This window comes from Peromyscus californicus, unplaced genomic scaffold, assembly GCF_007827085.1.
Source record: "Peromyscus californicus insignis strain IS unplaced genomic scaffold, ASM782708v3 Scaffold_18__1_contigs__length_77618521, whole genome shotgun sequence".
Lineage (NCBI taxonomy): Eukaryota > Metazoa > Chordata > Mammalia > Rodentia > Cricetidae > Peromyscus > Peromyscus californicus.
The window spans coordinates 74,069,241-74,087,879 of NW_026294480.1; the positions used below are offsets into that span (position 1 = coordinate 74,069,241).

At 39.7% G+C, this 18,639-nt stretch overlaps 1 long non-coding RNA gene across 2 annotated transcripts in view; it reads right to left on the reverse strand.

The window, feature by feature from the left end:
* Positions 1 to 16,890, reverse strand: part of LOC128113781 (uncharacterized) — a 78,272-nt gene extending 61,382 nt beyond the window's left edge. The window contains exon 1 of one of the 2 annotated variants that reach the window (XR_008219660.1): positions 16,455 to 16,890. This is a non-coding gene — a long non-coding RNA (uncharacterized LOC128113781). Of the gene's footprint in view, positions 1 to 13,737; positions 14,486 to 16,454 lie in introns of those variants that run through there. The other variant, XR_008219661.1, reaches the window with a different exon arrangement.
* Between the last annotated feature and the right edge of the window lie 1,749 nt (positions 16,891 to 18,639).

Genomic DNA, 18,639 nt, shown 5'->3' on the forward strand with positions numbered 1-18,639 from the left:
CTGTGGTCCATTATGTCACCAGAAACCAAATGGAAGTCCATGATCTGTGCTACCACTGACTGTAAAGGGCAAGGAAGCTTCTTTTGCAGTGGCATTGATATTGATGACTGAAGATTCACAGTTGAGAATGAGACATAGAAGACATCTATGACAACCTCTCTCCCTCACCCTCACCACACACACACAGAGAGAGAGAGAGAGAGAGAGAGAGAGAGAGAGAGAGAGAGAGAGAGAGAGAGAGAGACTAGATAGGAAGCCATTGAAGAGAACTCTTAAAAATGTGGCAAGAATCCTGAAGAACAACTCTTCTCGGAGGGGTGTGGGAGGGGAAGGACTCAGTTTTCTCTAAGAGGCTGCCTACTGAGAGTTTGGCCATGCTCCAGTGAGTGGGCAACACAAATTGGACTTGGTTTTTCTCTTTCTTTTTTGTTCTTTTCTTCTTCTTTTTTTGGGGGGCATTTCATAAAGGTTGGGGGTTGACTTGAAAGACAGGGAAGTGAATGTGATGGAGGGTACATTATGTGAAACTCACAAATAATCAATAAAAACGTTATGTTGGAAAGGCATTGTGATAGATGATGAAGTGTAGCTCTTCACTGTTGATGGCTTCTGGCAGGGGTGTGGGAGGGGAAGAACTTAGTTTTCTTTAAGAGGCTGGCACTGGGGTTTGACCATGCTCCAGTGAGTACATGGGCAACGCAAATTGGTTTTTTGTTTGGTTGGTTAGTGGATTTCACATTATTCATCCTGATCCCATTCATCTCCAAGTCCCCTTATATCAGCCCTCTGCCCTTGCAATCTCCCCCCAAAACAAAACAAAGTTTAAAAGAACAACCAAATACCAAACAAACAAATAATTCTCAGTGTGGAAGCTGTAGTATGGCCCATTGAGTCACACAGTGTACCTTTCAGTCCATCCATCTTTACTTGTAAGTGTTCATTGCTATGAGTCGTTGGTCTGGGTCAGGTCTTCTAGCTTCTGCTGCAGTGTTGAACGATAACGGGCCCTCACTGGGATTCCTCTTGGATATCCTATTGTGATCCTGCGTTGTGGAAATCCTGCGGCTTTGGGTCTGTATGTTTGGCCTCCTGCAGTTCATAATGAGGGTGGGCTAACTCACAGCCCTAACTCTGAGCCTGGGTGGTAGCTGGTTGGTCAGCCCTCCAGCATTCCCTCATCGTCGAGCTCTGCAGTACTGCCCTGGCTAGCTCACCCAGTGCAGCAGGCTGCAAGGAGCAGGGCCAGCTCTCCTGCTCTCACCTCCTCAGGTGAGAGCATTTTGCCCAGGAGAGGTGTAAGGCCCACTCTCCTGTGTGTTGCAGCTGGTAAAGGGCAGGGTTGTTCTTCTAAATTTTGTGGGTTTTTGTGGGGGGAGGGAGACTGTAAGGGCAGAGGGCAGATGCAAGGGGACTAGGAGATGAGTGGGATTGGGATACATAATGTGAAATCCACAAAGAATCAATAAAAAAGTTTTAAAATAAAAAAGATAACATAATTAATTACTTGATAAAAAATAATGACATCATCAACCAGAAATGAGTTCCAGATTGATACATATTTTATCTGGAATCCTTGTAGTGTTCATTATCTCTTCAACTTGGGCAAATAATGTCTAAGCCTCAAATTCTTTTTCTACAATTTATTTTTAATCATGTGTATGTGGGGGAGGATGCACTTGAATGCAGGTGCCTATCAATGGAAGGAAAAGGCATTGGACTCCCTACAGCTGAAGTTACAAGTGGTTGTCAAAAAGCACCTTATGTGGATCCTGGAGACCAAACACAGGTCCTTCCTCTGCAAGAGAAGTTCATACTCTTAATGCCTGAACCATCTCGCCAGCTCCCAAGTTCAAATTCTTTACCAGCAAAAATAGGAAGTTTTCATTTTACATGAATTAAATGTTAAAATGAATTAAATTAAAGAATATATGAAATGTGCCTGGCATACAATGGTGATGCAATAATGCTTTATTTATAGAAAAGGAAAATCTATTAATTAAGGTGGAGGGAGTTGGTTGTGGGTTTTGAGGTTCAAACCCAAGGACATAAGTCTGCCAGGAAGGTACCCTGTGACAAAACTATGTCACTACACTGAGTTTTTTTTTTAACTAGTTCTCACAATAGGCTTGGACTTAGCAATCCTCCTGCCTCAGCTTCCAGCATGTGAAGTTATAAGGACGTGCCACCAGTAGTTCCTCAGTAGAACTATACAAGTCTTTCACAATTTTTAAATAATTTCTCCAAACACATCAAACTTAATGTTAGGACTGAAACAGCAACAAGATCTTAGTGAATCTGGGCTTTAGCACAAGCTTATTACTTGGTAGTACTTTCAGAGGTCCACACCACCTCTATTCTGTCAGATCACCAGGGTCAGCCAGGTCAACATGTTACCTTCACAACTCAAAATAGCATCAGAATCACGTAATATGGCTAACTCTACTTTAAATTTCTGCCAGGTATACTGATTTCTTCATTTGTCTCTTTATAAATATGAGTCTTAGAAAACATATATCTCAAAAATTAACAGTGGTTGGAACTATAGCTCAGTGGTAGAGCATTTGACTGATATACACAAGTCCCCAGGAATGGGTTCCCAGCACTGCAACAACAACAATAATAATAGCTAATTTTAAAAGAGAATTCAAAATTTTAAGTTCAGAAATACACAAAAGAAAAACCCAATAGATCATCAAAATTCAAGCGAATCTTGTGATATCATGAAAGCACACTAATCAAAACAGAAATTATTCTTCCACACTAATCACAAAACTTCAAATTGAAAGATGTCTATATCTACATTTTTGTCTGTTTTTCCTTTTTAATCAAAAATAGATTCTTCTCTCATACGATATATTCCAACCACAGTTTCCCCTCCCTCCAATCCTCCCAGATCCACCACACACATCTCTCCTCTCCCCCAGATGCACTCTCCCTCCACTTCCCTGCAGAAAAGAGCAGGCCTCCAAGAGACACCAACCAAACACGACCAAAGAGGATACAATAAGACAGGGCAAAAACCCTCATATCAATGCTGGACAAGGTCACCCAATAGGAGGGAAAGAGTCCCAAGAGCAGGCAAAAGAATTAGAGATAAACCTGCTCCCACAAAAACACCAAGCTGATAGCCATGACATATATGCAGAGGATACGTGTAAGGCCTGTTTAGTTGATTCAGTGAACCATATTCTCCTGGTGTCCTCCATCCCTTCTGACTCCTACAATCTTTTCTCTCCATCTTCCACAGGGTTCTCCAACCTGTAAGGGGAGGGACCTGATGGGGACCTCCAATTTAGACTGTCTCTCCACATAATGTCTGACTGTGGGTTTCTGCATCTGCTCCCATCTGCCTCTGGAGGAAGCCTCTCAAAAGAAATCAATGAAATGATTGCTAAATAAATTCTGCTATACTCATATATCTACATTTTTAGAAAGAAAAAAACAACACAAAGACTAAAGTGGCAATTAACAAGGCAATTTCACATAGTTTAACTGGTGGTAAAAAGAGGTTTATTTTGGGGCAACTTACAACCAGTAGAGGGGTCAGTTACAGGATCCATGAGAGGTGAGGTGCAGTCCAATGTGGTTCTCTGGAGAACTCTGATTTGGTCTGCAATCCAGCATCCAGGATCAGGAGGAGCCAAGAGAGACCAGCACATACACATCCCAGGTCTTAAGGGCCCAAAAAGGCCATGCCCCATAGGGGTAGGTCATAGGCAGGTGCAGCAGTTACCTGCTGCCTCACTAGGGGTGATACTTCAAGGTCAAAGCTGGAACAGCTACCCACTACAAGTCAAGGAAGGCTACAATTGTTGAGGAAAATGTTGGTATTTTGTCAACCTTTTAAAGTCTATGGAAAGCGAAACAAAAAACAAACTCTTTCAAGAGAGCTAAATATTATTTTTAATATTATTTAATAAACTGGTGAACAAAAAAAAATTAATTCTCTAAAAGTTCCATACTGGTATCAAAGCTCATATGTGTTTAAGACCAGATACAGTCTTTAAGTACTTATAAAAGCCAATCTTATTTTTGTAGTTATTGTGTCCTAACTTTAAATTAAATAAGCTGCTAGTTATACTTTAAAAAATCATGAACCTATTTCCTGGATAAGGGCCTTATGCTGTTTAGGTTAGCAAGAATTAGGTTCATGTTTTTCTAAATGATTACTAATAATCATTTTATCATTTAATTTATAATCATTAATTCAATTGTTTTTATAAATAAAAACATCACATAATGTTTTTATTTATCAAAAGTAATTAAATTGGCAAGTTTAATTTAAACAGTTTTGGGAGGGGTGTTGATTTTTTGAGACAAGGTTTCTCTGTGCAACATTCTTGGCTGTCCTGGAACTCATCTGTAGACTAGGCTGGCCTTGAACTCACAGGGATTTGCCTGCCTCTGCCTCCCAAGTGCTGGTATTAAAAGTGTGTGCCATCACTGACTGGCAAACAAAATATTTTTAAAATATTGAGAAAAATGTAAAACTGAGATGGAGACAGAAAATGTCATACACTACTCAGGATACACAGCATGAAAGCTATGGTTCTCATTGTCCCAAACTATAATCTGAAGGTTTTTCTTCAAGAAAAGTATATAACAAGGTAGATGTGATGGCATATTCTTGTAATCCTTTATGAAAATTACATTTAATATTTATATATTCATATAATATGTTTGGATCAAATCTACCACCCCTTCCCTCACCTCCAGTTCCTTGAATCCCCTTCCTTCACTTTTCACTCTCAACTTCATATGGTCGTTCTATTTTCTAATACCCACTGACTCTGTCTGTGCTGCCTTTATTAGCACAGGTATGGAACAATCTACTGAAGCATGGGCAGCCTTCCAAGACCTACATCCTTGAAGAAAACTGATTCTTCCTCCCTCAGCAGTCAAAAATTGCAAATAGCTCCTCAGCTAAGGGTGGGACTTCATGAGTCCCTCCCTCATCCGCACTGGGATTTTTACTGTCTTGATCTTGTGCAAGCCTTGTGCATGAAGTCCCAGCCACTGTGAGCTCACGTACGCACTGCACTGTCATATCCAGAAAACACTGTTTCACTATAGACGGCTACCAGCTCTGGCTCTTTTTGCCCTATCTTCTGAGAGAACCTCTTAGCCTTGGGGGCAGGGAGTGATGTAGACCTAAGCACTCCACAGTCTTTTATTCTCTGTATGTTAACTGATTGTGGGTTTATTCATCACCGTCTACTTCAAAGAGAACCTTCCCAGATGAGGGCTGAGAGAGGCACTGATCTATGGGTGTTACAAGTCATGGGAGTTCATTTATTACTATGTCCGTTTAACTTAATAACGGTATTTAATTCTTCCCTAGGACCTATCCAGCCAATGAGATTTTGACCTAGTTAATGGTATCAGGCCAGCTGTTCAAATGTTCAAGTCATCCTAAGCTTCCTAGGGAGACTGAGGCCTATTCAGCTACATGAAATCCTATCTCTAGAAAAAAACAAACAAACAAAAAACCTAAAACATAAAGAAAATGAGATGTATTTTCGTTTTATGTTTAATATAGTAATATTAATAAAACCAGATGAACATTTTAATAAAAAATACAATCTGTTGAATTTTGGGTAAAACTCGAGATCATTACTATCTTTCCAAAGATAAGGACTGTGTCTTTATCAATTCTGTATACCTTAATTATAACAAAATATAAATTAATTCTCTAAAAATGAAATAAAAGAAGGATCCTAAAGACATCAAAATAAGACATGAAGAAAATTTTACAATATGCAAGTCTAACATTTAATGAATAAAATTCTAACTCTTTCACCCAAAGACAAATTCTATGGTCACAGAAGCAAATTGTATATTGACTGGGTCAATGGAAAAATATATATCTAGTTTGAAAATAAATGTCAATTTGTACTAAAATGAAGTCACTAAGAACTGAAGAAAAGGAGTATACAAATATACTACTGAGATTAAGGAGTGTCAAAAATTAATAAAATAAAAATATCATAGATTGAAATCAAGGATGGTGATACTTCTATTATTGTTCAGAATTGTTCTAGATATCCTGGGTTTTTTGCTTTTCCAAAGGAAGTTGAGTATTGTCCTTTCAATACTGTAAAGAACTGTATTGGAATTTTGATGGGGATTGCACTGAATCTGTAGATTGTTTTTGGTAGGATGGCCGTTTTTACTATGTTAGTTGTACTGATCCATGAGCATGGAAGATCTTTCTATCTTCTGATATCTTCTTCTATTTCTTATGATATATGGAATATATCATAGTTAAGTAATCCTGAAAAAAATTATTGCAAAGAGTATTGTATTTCTTGGAGTTTTTTCTACCTGTGGGAACAACAGGAGAAAAATTTAATCAGTGTAGAAAATTTCTTACATTACAAATATTCCCCACAAATTGCATTTAGCTATTTTTTGATTTTTAAAAAATATTCTCAATTATATACCCCACCAAAAAAAAAGTCTTTCCAGATGAATGAAAATGTATGCAGTAACCTTGACAGAAAGATCATGAACATGGACTCTTAGAGTTCAACTCCCCAGCCTAATATGATGAGGCATTTTTTTTCTACCAGAATCTACTGAACCCATAAGATATTTTTAAGATGTATTTCATTTATTTTATGTGTATTGATGTTTTGCCTACATGTATATTTGTGTGCCATATGTGTGAGGAGGTCAAAAGCAGGAACCAAATCCCCTGGAACTGGAGTCATGGACAGCTGTGCACCACTGTGTGGGTAGAGGAGATTCACCCAAATCTTCTGGGAGAGCAGTCAGTGCTCTTCTTAAGCACTTAGCCATATCTCCAGACCAATCCCGGAAAGATAATCTGATCTAATATATTCAAAGACAAGTATTCTGCCTGCTTTTATTATTATAATACAACTATCGCACGCTAGGCGCAGTGGTTCCTGCCTGTAATCCAAGCTTTTGGGGGGAAGGGGTGAGGCAGCCTGGGCTTCCAAAAAAAAAAAAAAAGACCAAACAAACATGTAAATAAAGAAAACCATTCTGAAAACATTTATAGCACCCTAAACACATGATTAATAGGGGAATCTGCTGCTATTATTCTGCTAAAGGAACAGCAATAAAATGAATCTTAATAGCATACTGCTATACCTTCAAGTCCCTGGATTCCCCAACTCTCATTATAGAAGCTTCTTATTACAGTAGATGATAATTAACACAGAGATCCACACCTGAAAATGACCCAGAGAATAAGACACTTTGGAATATTCAGCCCTAAATGAGATACCTGTATCATACCCCTGCCCTCCAGGCTCAGGATTTATGTGGAAGAGGCAAGTAGAAAGATTTTAAGAGCCAGAGGTAAGGTATAACTCCAAGGAAACTGCATTTTGAGACTGTGACAGAATGCATAAGACCTACGCAGCTCAAGCTGAACAAAATCTCAGTGTGGGGGAGAGGTTGTGGGCACAATGTCCCACCCCTGGCCAAGAAGCTATCCACAAGTGAAAGTCAAATTTCTTCAACAGTGTGACACTGGGCATATCAACAGCACTCCAGGGCAGGCCCCAAGCTCAGGAGTAGTCAGTCAGTACAAATAGGATTTCATGGTTTTGCTTTTTTGGATTATTTGTTCCAGTTTGTTTTGTTTTTAAGAGAGAAAGAACATAAAGTTGAGTAGATAGGGATGTGGGGGAGGATCTAGAAGGAGTTGGGAGAGACGAATTAATATGATTTAAAATATACTGTATGACATAAGCAACCCCAAAATTTCTACCAAGGAACTCCTATAGCTGATAAACACCTTCATCAAAGTGGATGGAATCAAGATTAACTAAAAAAAAAATCAGTAGCCTTCCTATATACAAACAGTAATTGGGCTGAGGAAGAAATCAGGAAAACAACACCCTTCACAACAGCCACAGATAAAATAAAGTATCTTATGGTAACTCTGGTCAAGCAACTGAAAGACTTATATAATAAAAACTTTAAGACATTGAAGAAAGAAATAGAAGAAGATATCAGAAGACAGAAAGATCTTCCATGCTCATGGATCAGTATGACTAACATAGTAAAAACAGCCATCCTACCAAAAACAATCTACAGATTCAGTGCAATCCCCATCAAAATTCCAATACAGTTCTTTACAGATCTTGAAAGGACAATACTCAACTTCCTTTGGAAAAGCAAAAAACCCAGGATATCTAGAACAATTCTGAACAATAATAGAGGTATCACCATCCTTGATTTCAAGCTCTACTACACAGCTATAGTAATAAAAACCACATGGTATTTGGCATAAAAGCAGACATATTGATCAATAGAACTAAATTGAAGACCCAAACATAAATCCACACACCTAAGGACAGTTGAGTTTTGATAAAGAATGCAGAAAGAAACAATGGAAAGAAGAAAGCATCTTCAACAAATGGTGCTGGATGTTTGCATGTAGAAGAATGTGAATAGGCCCATATTCATCACCCTGCACAAAACTCAGGTCTAAGTGGATCAAAGACCATAACATAAAACGAGATACACTAAACCTGATAGAAGAGAAAGTGGGGAATAGCCTTGAATTAATTGGCACAGTAGACAACTTCCTGAACAGAATATCAATAGTGCAGGCATTAAGGTCAACAGTTAATAAATGGGACCTTATAAAACAGAAAAGCAAAGGACACCATCAATAGGACAAAATGGCAGCCTACAGATTGGGAAAAGATCTTCACCAACTCCACATCTGATCAGGACTAATATTGAAATTATATAAAGAACTCAAGAAACTAGATATCAAAAAAACAAATAATCCAATTAAAATATGGAGTACAGATCTAAACAGAAAATTCTCAACAGAAGAATCTCAAATGGCTGAGAAATACTTAAAGAAATGTTCAACACCTTTAGCCATCAGGGAAATGGAAATCAAAATTACTCTGAGATTCCATCTCACACTTGTCAAAATGGCTAAAATCAATAACACAAATGACAGCTCATGCTTGAGAGGATGTGGAGCAAGGGGAACACTCCTCCACTGCTGGTGGGAATGCAAACTTGTACAGCCACTATGAAAGTCAATATGGTGGTTCCTCAGAAAATGGGAAATTGATTTACCTCAAGACCCAGCTATACCACTATTGGGCATATACCCAAAGGATGCTCCATTCTGCCACAAGGACACTTGCTCAACTATGTTCATAGCGGCTTTATTTATAATAGTCAGAAACTGGAAACAACATAGGTAACCCTCAACCAAAGAATGGATAAAGAAAATGTGGTATATTTATACAATGGAGTATTACTCAACTGTTAAAAAAAATGACATCATAAAATTTGCAGGCAAATGGATAGAACTAGAAACAATCATCCTGAGTGAGGTAACCTGGATCCAGAAAGACAAACATAGTATGCATTAACAGCATTAGCTGTTAAGTAAATTATAATCATGCTACAATCCACAGACCCAAAGAGGCTAATTAACAAGGAGGCCTCAAGGGTGGACACAGGGATTTACCTGGAAGAGGGAAGTAGAAAAAATTTGCAGGTGGACTCAGGGAGAGTGGGGATGGGAATAGGAGGGATCAGGTGGTGGTGGAGGGAGAGAATATGGGGAGAGACAATTGGAATTGGAGGGCATGTGGGGGGACAATGTAGAAATCTAGTGCAGTGAAAACCCCCTGGGATCTATGGGGGTGACCCAAGAGAGAACTCCTAGTAATAGAGGACACTGAACCTGAACTGTCCATCTTCTTTAACCAGGAAAGGCTTTCAGTGGAGGGATTGAGAGACCAGACCAGCCAAAATACCTTCTACCTACAATCTGTCCTGTCTGCAAAATGTGCTAGGGCATTGGTAACAAAGAACTTGTGGGAGTGGCCAACCAGTGTCTTATTCAACTTGAGGTTCACTGCGTGAGATGGAGCCCATGCCTGACATTGTTTGAATGGCCAGAAACTAGAGAATGAACAGCCCAGACACCAAGGATAGAACCAAACATGACTTAAAAAAAAATCAATGAAATGACTCCTAATGATGTTCTGCTGTACTCATTTATCCATTCCTCGTCCAGTCACTATCAGGGAGGCTTCCCCCAGCAGCTGATTGGAGGGGATACAGAGACACACTGCCTAGAACTAGATAGAGAGAGAGCCCATGTTAGAGTTCTCCACTGGGTCTCTGCCCTCAGACTGGGGCTCAGGGAACCACTCAGAAGAGCAGGAGGAGGACTTGTGAGAAACAGAGGGGTGGAGGACACTCGGTGAGCACTGTCCATGGAATCAACTGAGTAGGGTTCATGGGGGCTCAAAGAGACTGAAGTAGCATGGGGCCTGCATGGTTCCGCACTAAGTCTTCTGCATATATGTTATGGCTGTTGGCTGGGTGTTCTGGGGGGCTCTTGACAGTGGGAGTGGATGTCCCTGCCTCTTTTGCCTGCTCTTGGGACCATTTTCCCATTTTCCATTTTGCCTTGCCCACCCTTGATGTGAGGGTTTGTGCCTGGTCTCATTGTATCTTGTTGTGCTATGTTCAGATGATGTCTCTGGGAGGCCTGCTTTGTTCTGGGGTGAGGGGAGATAGGGGCTAGATCTAGAGACGAGGAGAGGTGGGTGAGACTAGGAGGAATGAGGGAAGAGAAGCTGTGGTCAGAATATATTGCATAGGAGAAGAATAAATAAAAATTTAAAAATAAAATATACTATATGAAATTCTCAAAGAATAAATAAAAGTCATTTTTAAAGAGTATGATTCATAGTTTTATAAGTTCCCAAGAATATGTCCATACGGAAGGAAGCAAATAATTTATTAAACGAGCTGTTTGATTTTGAAAGAACAGATCTGAGAAAAGATGAGCTTTAACTGCAGTATTGTTCATAGGAGGATCATGACCCTGTGTGAACATTATGAATCAGGTTTAGTCATCTCAACTAAAAATGAATTGAATTTGCTGGAGTAAAAGCCTCGAAGAGAAAGTACATGCATGTGGTTCTACACGGCTACATTTAGAAGGTTTTCTCCAAAGAGATTTTGAGAGCATGTCTGCAAAGCATTCCCCTTGTGCCATTTTCACTTTCGTGCTCTTATACTAAATAAGCAAAAAACAAGTGCTTTTCAAATAGAAAGTCATTTCTGCTGTGAACATAGCACAAACTCTAAAAAGGAAAAAGTAATTAAAGTCCTAACTGACGGAATACATCAAAAACTAGATATACACATGTGTTTTCAGGCTCCAGTTACTTTAAAGAGGTCAGGAAATTAGCTGAAGGTAAAGAGACGAGTGAAAACCTGCTTAGTATCTAAACTATCATTCTTTCCAAGAAGGTTTTTTGAAAAATACAAAAGGAATTCGAAGGCTCTGGGAGACACATGGTCTTCTCATTCTGGAAGGAAGCTCCTAGATTGATAAAACTCCACCATTTTTTCCTAAATAAGTATTAAAATATTTGGGGGGAAAACCCTTTTCCTCTTTTGCTTGACCATCCCCTCCCTTTCTATACCCCTCTGTCTCCTTAAAGAGGAGTCCACCCCTCACTCTAGAGTGTGACGTCACACCCTGGAGGGGAAAAGGAGTACAAGTCAGAGGGGCTGAGGGTTCTTGCTCTTTGACTTACTACATGGTCTGGTCGAGCTAGCTAGCCTCTCCAAGCTCCATCTTTACTTTTTCATTTTCTTTAATAATATATAGAGAACACATGATAATTTCTGTTTTTTAAGTACGGCTACAATAACAGTAGAAACCAACTTCATGGACGAAGATGGTAAAGCAGAGAAATGCCTAATCAGAAGTGAATAGACATTCAAATAGCAGTCATAGATCCAACATTTTTAATTCACTTATTTAAGCACAATCACTGATGTCACATTTAAACTATATTTTTTAAAGGCAAATAGACATTAATGACCAAACTTAGAACAAGTTCATATCTTTAGAAGCCATATGAGAACATATTCCAGAGGGCTTCAATTTTACTGGTAATGTTTCTCAACCAAGTTTAGAGTAAATGGATATACATACATATAAACATACATGCACATACAATCATTTTTCATATGAAATGCTTTTTAATCATTTTTATGTAACCACCAAAGCATCTGTAACCAAAAGCAAAAATAAATGAAAACATTTCTCTGGGATTTTAAAGGCCAGTGGAAAGAGTTGTGTGTGGTTTCAAGCATTCTCCTGCTGAACTTAAAAGGTAAATATTGGGGGTAGGGATGCAGTTCACTAAAGCATATGCTCAGCATGTGCAACAACCACAGTTCCATCCTTAGTATTACATTTTCAGGGGTAGATAGTATTATGTTTCCTTAATGTAAGAAAACAAAAGAAATATGTTATGTTAATTTCCACTCTTCCATAGAGTAAAAACAAAAAGTTCGCAAAAGGCATAAAAGACAGAATAAGCTATATTGGTAGCTTGATAAACCCATTTAAGAACAGTGAGAGAGATGATGCCCAGTGATTTGTACTCAAAACGCATGGTTGGGAGAAACACATGAGAGTCACATCTGAAAACCTAATAATGTTGGTTGCTGTTACTAAGACAAGTCATAACTGCAATACTTTACCTTAAAGTACTCAAAGGCCCTCCCAACTTCTACGTGGAACTACCTGCAAAATCCAAGTGCTTCTGATAGATCTAAAATTTTCCACCAAGAAAGTATAGATCATTCAGCAAAATATATTGACTGAATACTACCATAATGGCTCATTAATTATCATTATGATGCAGATATGTAATGGAAACAGATGTTCCTTTTTCCTCTCAGTAGCACACAGGAAAAGTGTAAATTTGCTGATGGTGCATGGACTACCACCTCAGCACAACAGAGGAAAGAAGACATTAGCACATGACAATATTAGTTTTTACTACACAACTAATTGCATAAAAAGTATAACTTGAGATCATTGAATCAATATAATTTTCAGCACTACAGAAGAGAAACAAATAGATTTGTATAACCAGCCTCCTTATTTCACATCTGCAGTTGGAAAAATACTTCTGAGACACTAAGTATATGCAAAACGCTATCACTTCTTTCAGAGCACAGGGAAGAGAATGTTATCCTGCCATCTTTGCTCATGCAACATGAATTAGAATGCTGCACTAACAGAGAACTTCTTTTCAGGGTATTGATATAATGGCTAGAAACTTTCTAGAAAATAGCTTGACTCTATGAAACAATCTGTACCTTCATTGAGAGAAGTTAGTTTTCTCTAATAATATATTGTGTGGAAATAGCCACATATGATTAAAGATTTGTTTTAAATGCACAACTTTGTAATAATGGAAAATTAGAATCTCATTTTCCAAAAGTAGAGCAATGATTAATTACAGTACATATGTTAAAACACAGCCAAGTAAATATAAGTGACTTTCATAATAATTTAATCATATTTAACTTCTTGGAGGAAAATGGGTTGAAAAAACACAAAAAAAGTCATTTTTAATTTTTACAAATTCTCTCTAATGAGGAGACACTAGTTTTTTAATCATAAAATGTTGTGTTTCTTTTTCTTTAAATATTGCATTTCTATGTTCTGATACAGCTGTCATTGTCCAAAATTCCAAAATATTTTTGGATCAAATTATTCTACCAAAAAAAAATCTGATGAAGTAAATTGACTTAAAATTATGTAATGTTATTTAATTTCTAAATCTGGCAGAGAAAGAAAAGCATTTGCCAATCACATAGGTAATATACATTCTCCTGTTAACTAAACAGGTTAACTACAAATTATAAAACATTTATAAAATAAACATGTTTACTTACAATCTACATGTTCTGTTATATGCCATCGATTCCAGAATTTTTCCAATTAAAAGTATTTCTAAAGCCAATAAAGTAGCTTATTAATTGTTCTCCTCTGTATGCCAATAAGAATATTCGCCCTAGCTTTCCTAGGACTCTTCGTTTCCTTGTTCTGTTTTACAAGAAGGGGCTGATTTGTCTTAGACTATTACTGTCTATTACTTCTAGAAGTCTTGAGGAAAGGTGGGAAGCAGCAAATTCTGGCAATCTGCCTAAAGAGAAATCAATGAAACAAATTAATCCTTCGCTGGCTGCAATGACACAGTAATCCATCATTCAGGGCTGCTTTCTATACCAAATCAGGGAACAGCAGAAAGAGCCCTGGGGGACATCCCAGACAACAACTTACACCAACTGGAAAACACTGAAGAACCAGTTTATTTAAAGAGGATAGATTTCACTTGATTGCCTGTTTGGTCAAATAAATATTTTTCTTCCACAGTGTGGTGAACCTGTGGGCCATGACTATATCTTTAGAATTCAGCACCAAATATACTAACTGACACCTATAGGGAGTGTACACTTTAAGTCATTTGCATTTTTAATTAGTATGGTCAAATATCTGATGAGTAATCATACCATTCCATCCAACTTTCACATGTTTGACATGACCCCTTTTCAGTAAGGTTTAACTGTAAATTTACATACAAATCTACAACTTTGAGGAAATCCCATATGAAGTGTTTATGCATCAAATGTAATGTTAGAGATATATGTAATTTTCTAAGTGCTATGTAAAGTTTAAGGAGTTGAAATTTTTAATTACTTTTTATAGTGTGGATTTCACCAAGCAAAACAGATGATATAAATAAATAGCATTTTAAAGTGATAAATTTGTTTATAATAGTTAGCAGTGCTGAGAAATAAATGTGGTTTCTTTTTAAAACAAAATTGTTATAATCAATGTACAATGATACATTCACACTCTGTATATTTAGTTATACAAAAAGCATGGGCTGGGGATACACTCAGAGTGAAATCTTAGATTTGGTATGTAGTACCCCCAAACAAACAAACAAAAACGTATTATCTAAATTTTCATGTTTTATGTATAAATCTATGCAAATGAGTATATCTTACTAGGCTAATGTATTCTAAGGAGAAGTAACAACAAGAACTATGAAGTCACAGGATATTACTATTGTTCCGTGCAGGCATGATTTCTGTGGTTATACATGAGGAGTTACTGAGAAGATTTTTAAATAACTAAACAAATCAAAATGAAAAAAAAAAACACCACTACAAGGGCTCCTGGAATGTTGAAATCCTAGAATACTTAATCACTGATCCAAAACAGAAAATTAGATTAAATAAATCCTAAGCATTTAGTTTTTGAGTGGCATCTTCAATCCCAAGGTCTATAGCCGTATGATCACAATTCCTGGCCATGCTGATGCATTTTTAATTCAATGCATGAATCTAGTATTTATTGATTTAATAAGGTTAGGGGAATTACATTGTTGCTGCTACTGATGAACTGTCAGCAATTTAATCTAGTGAAATCTTACAGAGAAATGTGTATTTAGGAATGAGAGCACTAGAAAAGGAGCAATATTCAGGTATATAGAACTATTCACCACTCATGGTAGTGGCAAAAACAAAAACTGTTTTTTCCGACTGCTTTGAACTCCAGGCAGCTGATTTTCCTAAGGATGTCTTTGCCTACCTACTGGTTGAACGGACAGTGGAAGGGCTGCAGAGTAGTTATGCAGAGCCCCCTTCAAAATAGAGGGGGAATTATCAGCCCACACTTACCTTCTAGCCTCTCCTTATACATTGTTTAGTTTCTGTTTTCCTAACAGAGCAGTCCAACCAGGCCTTGAACTCACCACATTGCCTAGACTGTTGCCCAGGCTGACCATAAACGCTTGGTCCTCACGAATCACTCTCCTAAATGCTGGATCCTTGTCAGTTTGGTTCACACACACACACACACACACACACACACACACACACACCCCTGAAATTTGTCATCTAACAGAGTTTCAAGAAGTCAATCAGTGTCCTCCTCCCTTGGACCCTAATATTCTCCACAGCAATACTGTGCGCACAGGACAGAAGACAATGGGGGAAATCCATTTTCTTACAGGCAGTTCTGACAAAATAGAATCAAAGGAGAAAAGTTTTTAAACAAAGTCAGAATCAGAAAGGGACCAAAGCCCACCAAAGTTTCTGAAGCAACCACAGGGGCTCTTGGTACTCTGGTGACACCCTGCTTGTATGCTTATTTCCCCAACACCTGGGGAGCATGTTCTCCCCCAGGTTTTCCCTGACTTTGAAGAAATGGCTACTCTAAGGAGTGGCACTGCTGCTGGGGTCAGTAAAACTATGCTAATTGTGGGCCTAATTGCTTCAAGCAGTCTTGCCTCCAAACAGGGAGAGCCCAGTTGATGGAGTCGGTCTGTTCCTAATAAAATGAAGAAGCACTGAATTAAATTCCCAAGGAAGGCACTATAAAAGTTTCCACAGTGTAACCAAATGACTTCACCTATGCTATTGCCTCTGAGATGACATCTTTGAAAGAAAGCAGACCCCAGTTGGGCTCCATATTCATAAATTGGCTGCGCTTAGGCCTGTAAATCTGGATTGATTTAAAAGGCTTCTTCATCCTTCCACTCAAATGAAGTCATTGTTAATTAGATGGTTTTTTGTTAACAATGTCACTCTCTCCGCATTACCTGCTCACACTTGCAGCCAAGCTAGTGTAACATCTGGGGCACCAGTTCCCTTGCAATCAGTCCCTGCAACACTTCGGTTGGAAGTGGTGGTGTTTTCCGTTCCTCCATCCCTGTCTGAAGAAAGATGCTGCTCAGTGCGTTGGTGTACAGGACAGACCTAACTGAGAGATTATAAAGCAGTAGCTTGAAACACAATTAAAATCTGCCACCTCTTGAACTACACTGCATTTTTTTTTTTCCTGTGTTAACCCTACCTTGCAGATGGGATGCTTTAAAGTATAGAAGGAGCCCACTAGATAGACGGCTTGGCAGGTAAAACGTCATTTGCCACCAATCCTGTCTACCTGAGCTCAAACTCTGTGGAAAGAGAAGGGAACACTGAAAGATGTCCTCTGACCTCCAGACAGCGACAAGGCATGCACGGGAGGGGGACATTAAATATATACATGTCTATGTATGTATATATATGGCAGCTGTTAACTTTGACTAGCTCTCCAGCTTCTTAAACTCAGGATCTTCCTTAAAATATAAATTTTAAAAATGCGTTTTGAGGTTCTCCAACCGTGCCCTGAGACCTATCACACACACACACACACACACACACACACACACACACACACACACACACCCCTAAAAGTTCTGGCTGCCCCTAGACCGGCAAATCGCGGAGAACTGCGAGAATCAGAGCTCTGGCCAACGCACAGGCAATGACTCGCAAAAGCAGTTTCAGTCGAAACTGCTTTTTACCGGCCTGGGCTGGGGCAGGTCACACTCCCGCGGGCCCCATTCCCGGGCGCTTCGCAGTGATGACCCGAGGTGTCTGGCAGTGAGGACCCAGGCGCCCGCAGGGGGTTTGGGGAGCGTGCGCCACCCCCCGGCCGGGCTGGGGTCGCTTTCTGAATCCCCCTGATCAGGCTGCCGACTTTACCACTGCGCCGGCTCACCCGTTGGCGGCCTTCAATGCCACCAAGAACGTGGCCTCTCGATGTCCTGCGGAGGCCTAGCACGCGGATCTCTGGCCGGGTGAATGACCCTGCGACTGAGGCGGGATGTGGATCTCGCTGGCGGAAGCAGCTCTTGGCAGAGTGACATTTTTAAGTCTGCCCTTCTCCTGCCGGGGTGGGAAAAGCCCAGTCCCAGACCGAATAACTCGCCCCCCGACCCCCACACAAGGGCCTGCCTTTTAGGGATGAGGAGACACAGGAGAGTAAGAGCCCTTGACTGTGATGGGAAGGGGCCTGGATTTGCCAGCAGCGAGGATGCACTGATCCACCGCTCCAGTGGACAAGGCTGCTCCGCAGGGAGGTCAGGATCTTAGCCTCCCAAAGAGCACTGGGCCTTCCAGAAAGCCCTGGATACCCTGGTCTGAGCGGTTCTGCAGCCAGAACCCGCCCCGCCCCCTGCTTTATCTTGGGGGAGAAAGGTACACCTGAACAGGAGTCATCAGCCAGGGCACGAATTTAGTCTTGGGGCCTTACTCCTAATTCCAAGAGCCTGAGGACAGTACTAGGTCTTAGAAACCAGCTCGCCATCCTGGCTAGCTTGAGGGTGCGGAGGAGTCGGGAGCTCAACGCTAAGCTACACTGAATCTTGATTTTCTAGAAATGAGGTTGGACAGCGGCCGCAGAAGACCGACCACGCCAAGAAAACACACACCTGGAGTTAGGGCTCTTAACTGCCAGTCTTCAAATTCTTGACCTCGAGGATTTGCTAGTCCTGCAACAATTACTCGCTGCGCAAGAGGGTCTGGGGAAAATCAGTTTCTTGGCATTTTTTGGGTCCCTGTTATGTGTGCTTAAGGTAGACAATAGCTACAGTCTAAACACCTGCGATCTCTTACAACAATCAATTTGAAGAGTGGTTTCAGTCGTTTCTCCTTCTGCATCCAGAGGGAGAGAACCCTGAAGCATTAAGGTTATTCCTCTCCTAAGTATGCAACAAGAGGTTTGCAAATAAATAAATAATAAAAATAAAACCAGCTAAAGACACTGCTGCCCATATCCTGGGGAGGTTCCCCTTGCAAACAGAAAAGGCTAGCCGATTTTTCACCCCCTGTCCTTTTAATGCTTGTGTGAATCTCAGTTCTGTCTTGGATCCTAGGAAACATTCCTTTGACCCCAGAGATTCATCTGGAACTATGCAAAGAGAAATTAGCCCAAAGAAAGGCAAGCTGCTGAGTAGAGGG